Raw genomic sequence first — 5,031 nt, 5'->3', positions numbered from 1 at the left:
GGTCTTTGATAGATAACTACGCTAACCCATTATGTGGTTCTCTTCTTTGTTCTTCATAGGCCATTGGACAAGTTAAGAGTCAAGGTATAAACCAAAAAGATAAGGAAGACAAACTATTAACCAACAAGTTACAAAAAGGTGTTATTTTGTTCATAGATTACATGTCTTGTTGGAGTTTAAACATCACAAACCTCTTAAGCTAAACTCTCTTTGATTTTCTACATTATCCATTTGTCAAGTTTTTTCATAGAATATAGCTATTACACATGTAAACTTGCCAAAAAAATTGTATACTCAAGGCATATGATATTTCCTTGCATATTGTTGATGTTTCCATGTTAAGATGGTAAGTTTAAATATTGTTCTTGTCAATAAGATTAAAGCCATAAGAGGATTTTGTTATTGATTGAATATATTGGAGGTATGTTCCCTAATTGTAGCCTCACCAATTCATAACATAAAGCATTTACTTGTAGTGGTCGGGGAGCAGGCAAGCCAGGGTTCATATAGGGTTTGAGTGAAAATAATTCGAAGATAATCAATCCCCCAAAGGGGCATGCAAGCTACCTAGTTCAATATGTATGGCTCAAGAGAAATCTTGTATGAGGGTTCAATAGAAGACAATGATCAACAGTCAACAAGACAATGATCAGTCATAATAACTAAGGGCATGCTTCCATTATCCATGAAAACAAAGGAGGATTCAAGGACCTGGAAGGGAAAGTTTGGAACCATATAGACTCTTTTGTTCCAAACCAAAACCCAAATGAGAAACTGGCAATGGTGTATAAATGGATATTAATCATTTAGGTTGAGTCAAAGGACTAGCAAACAACGATCAACGTGTATAGGAAACAAGTTTTTTCATGAAATGGTGAGCAAAGTAGTAAACATTCGCATGAGTAAGGAGCTAGTGTGATTAAAATAGGGGAGCTTGTTTGTCTTTGAGTTATTGTCAAATGGGTTTTACCTAGTGATTGTAGGTAATGCACGAAAAAACAAGTAGGTGATGTGGCCCCTTTATGATGGGGAGCTAGGGGATATTATCAAAGAGTGGATGTCTAGTTTCAAACCTAAACAAACATTTATCAAGGAGGTGCCCATCTAGGTTAGACTCTGCAACATGTCTCATGAAACCAAAATGAGGGCACATTGTGCATGCATGGGCACAATATGTATGCAAGAATTAACATTACTTAGCAATTACATCCTCTTCACCCCCATGCCATTGAGATTTGGTTCAGTGAAGGAATGTGCTGGTAGGAAAATTAAAAATGTTATGCATGGAGATATAGCTCTAGCACGTGCAAAGTATGCTAGAAGGGGAAGAAGTTGGATCAAAATTGCCTTAAAATTTTATTGTTTTGTTAAAGGCCTCACTCATCAAAGGTGCTATTGATTAAGCATAGTCAAGAGACTACGGATCCAACAAGGGAGGATGTTCACCCCATGTTGCTAACAATGAAATTGCTACTAAAGTTTTGAATCCAAAAAGGGAGGCAACCCACATCATCAACAAAAAAGATAATTTGATAAACCAGCTAAGAAGGGGGTTTCTAATTTACAAATACTTATCAACACTAATGTCAGGAAGGGGGAAGTAGAAATTAACGTGGGTAGCATTGATTCTAGATATGAAGGTATCTTGGAAAGTACTGATCAACAGGGTATGGGAGATGCACAACAGGATGACTCTTTAGGAATATTCAAGCATATTCAAATGTTTTAATCTAGCCTTAATGCAGCAAGGAAGGCTAGAATAAGGAAGAGAATCAATTTTATTAAGAGGAAGGGGATGCCTTGGGATTGTCGACTGCAATTGGCATTCTAGAAAAGAGGACTATAAGTCATACAAAATCTAAATCAAAATTGAACACAATGTCAAGAAAAAAAGGGGGAGAAAATCCGCACTAAATTTGTTTGAGATGGCAAGTAGCATGAAGGAACAGTCTAAGCTGAGAACCAAGAGACTTGATCTCTTTTGGATATCCACAAAGTTCCTAACATGGAACGTCATGAAGTTACTACAGCGGAACGTCAAGGGTTGCAATCCTTCTAACTAGCAGCTTTTGATCAAGCAATGCCTTGATCTAGAGAGACCTACTGTAGTTTGTCTTCAAGTAACAGAGTCAAAGGAACATTGGGAGTTTCTCTTGTGTAGGGAAAGGTCTTGGAATGGGACCTTTTCTAATTCTATAGTTCCTTGTTGAGGGTTGGATATCTTGAGGAATCCTATAGTGTTGCATGTTACTTTGGTTTTACATGGCAAACATAGGCAACTAAATAGGGTCTCCCTCTTTCATTTGCAACAATATATACTTGTGTTCAAATATGTATGTGTGAATAGGAAGTTCATCTAAGAGAGGTGTGGAATGAAATCTCTGATGCTTTAGCATAAGGTAGTTAGGACACATTTATGTTAAGTGGAGACTAAATACTCCCCTAGCAATGCAAGAAAAAGGGGGAGGAGGAGTTCGTCTAAAGGTATGCAAAGGGATTTTCAATCCTTAGTTTCAATCAATGAATTGTGGGAGATTAAAACATACTCATGTGGACGAACAGAAGAAGGGGGTTTACAAGGATTGCAAAAAAGATGGATAGCTTCCTTGTCGCTGGAGTGCGAGATTAGTCTACAACTGTTTTCAAGTTGGCTATAGTGTCGTTCTTAGGTCCGAACAAGAGATGGTGAGTATATGACTCTTAAGATTAAGTCCTCTTACAAAGCATTCAAAACCCTTCATTTTCAACCATGATTTTCAACCTCAAGGGTCCCTCTTGGAGAGAGATCTAATGTGACCTCTTAACAAGGATATTAAAGCTTAGCAATCATGGGCATTGGGGAAATTTCAGGCTGCCCAAGACTACTAATCATGCGCTAAACTAACTATTCTTATGCAACTGTATGCTTAGGTGAATCTTTGCTATTAACCCAACTGTATTCTTTGTTGTCTAAAATAACTGGAGCGACTTTCAACTCAAAATCATCTGATAAAATGGCGAACAAAATTTTGAATCTTCCCATTGTTTATTAATTGTATCTTTATGAGCACACAAAGATGAATACAACAAACTGTCCACAAGAAATGCTGCATGAGACTGTAAAATTCTTGCTATTCATGTTCGATTAAATGAGAACCATAGTAACACGGGGACGCGTCCCCCCCCTTTTTGCCCGACGTCTCGGAGACTTCAACGCACCGAAGACTTGGGGACTCCGTCTCCCCGTCCCCAGCGGTGCCACTAGATTCCACCACCTCCATCGAGGATGGGGGACATCCTGCTATTCACTATTTGCAAATTCGACTATTTATGTTTAATGTTCGATGTTCCAATTCAATGCAATGTTTCAAGTATTCACTCTTTTACATCTTTACATCCTATATTGCAATACATATTTTCATAACTAACATTTTTAAATACCATATGCATAGATATATACACCGCTCTTGTCCCCTGCCGCCGTCCCCCCACCGTCCCCCCGCCGTCCCCAAATTAAGGCCCCTCTGTCCCCCCGTCCCGGAAACTTGTCCCCTCGTTTCGCCGTCCCCCCGTCCCCCAGGGTGGTGTAACTATGATGAGAACTGAACAAGCATCAGGGAATGACCAGCACACCAAAAATCCAGGCTGAGTCATTATTTATTGTAAATATGTTTGTTTAGTCCTAGTGTCCGAGTCTATTGGAAAAGATGACCATAATTGAAATATTGTGGAAAGATTAAAAATCAAGGCGCATGTACCTCAACAAGCCACCATATGAGAGTGCATGAGGAACCCTAACAGAAAAAAGAATACCAGTGTAGGAGCAGAACCCTAAAATAACAGCCAATGAGAATGGAATTGGAAGGGAATCATTGCCACATGATAGCAAAAGTTGGGCAAGAAAACTTAGATAGCAAAAGTTGGGCAAGAAAACTTAGATAGCAAAAGTTGGGCAAGAAAACTTACATATCACAAAATTGTCCACAATAAGTCAGCATCCACAACCCGTAACATCAATGATAGCAAAACCATTATGTTGTGAGAATTTGCATGCTGACTTGTCAAAATGACTGCTGCTGGAAATATCGCATACTAGAAATTGTTAAAACAACAATAAAAATTCTCATATCTAATAAACCATGATTAATTCATCAACAAAGGTTAGCGTTCCACCCCTAGGCAGTAAAAACACTCGTAACCTTTTTCCTGGTACAATATCATTTAGGTTACTAACAGAAGAGCAGTACAAAAAAAAAATACTATATGCAGTTATTATATTGTTTGACTCATCAAATGTAAAAAGATTAAATGATAAATCACCAGTTATGTCAATTATGGATGAGACCAGTATTTAAATTCCTGGCATAAATGAAAAAACATGCTATGTACAAGCATTGAATGATTAACAAAAGTAGACAAGCACATCCAATTCTGGATGTGTAGCATAATCTAACAGAAGAGATTGCATAATGATCCTGAAGAAATTGGAAAATGGCTATCCAGCACCTAAAATACACATCTATTGTAGTGTACTTTTTGTGTATCAGAAGTATATTTCTCTTGGTGCATTTTAGGTACTGTATAGCAATTTCAAAAAAAAATATGATGGCATGGACATTTAATAGCTTGCACCAACGTACAAACTAAAATTGATAAACGCCAACCTAATTTTTAAGTCGTGAATGTTTTCACGATTCGTGACTTGGTAAGGGAAGTAGTGCAATTCTATATGTACAGAATATACACTGAAGAAATCCGTTCAATGCTCTAATAGAATCATGCATCATTACACAGTACCATCAGTTAGAGAACTACATACAACTAAGATTTTAGTCTAATAGAATTTGACTTCCATTTGACCAGTTCAAATTAGAACATCTATGTATCAAGAAACATCTGTAAAGACAACTTCAATTATACACAGGCTTTTCAAGTGTAAGAGCAAACAAAAGCAACAGTTCACATAATTAACCAAGACATAAACTATCAAGAAAGACAACTCAGGAAAATTGTGATGCCGTGAGGAAAAGTGGCTCTTGCACCACCCGCCTA

Source organism: Cupressus sempervirens, chromosome 7 (genome assembly GCF_028749045.1).
Source record: "Cupressus sempervirens isolate cs-2001-9-10 chromosome 7, ASM2874904v1, whole genome shotgun sequence".
NCBI lineage: Eukaryota > Viridiplantae > Streptophyta > Pinopsida > Cupressales > Cupressaceae > Cupressus > Cupressus sempervirens.
Note: the sequence above shows the minus strand (reverse complement) of the source record.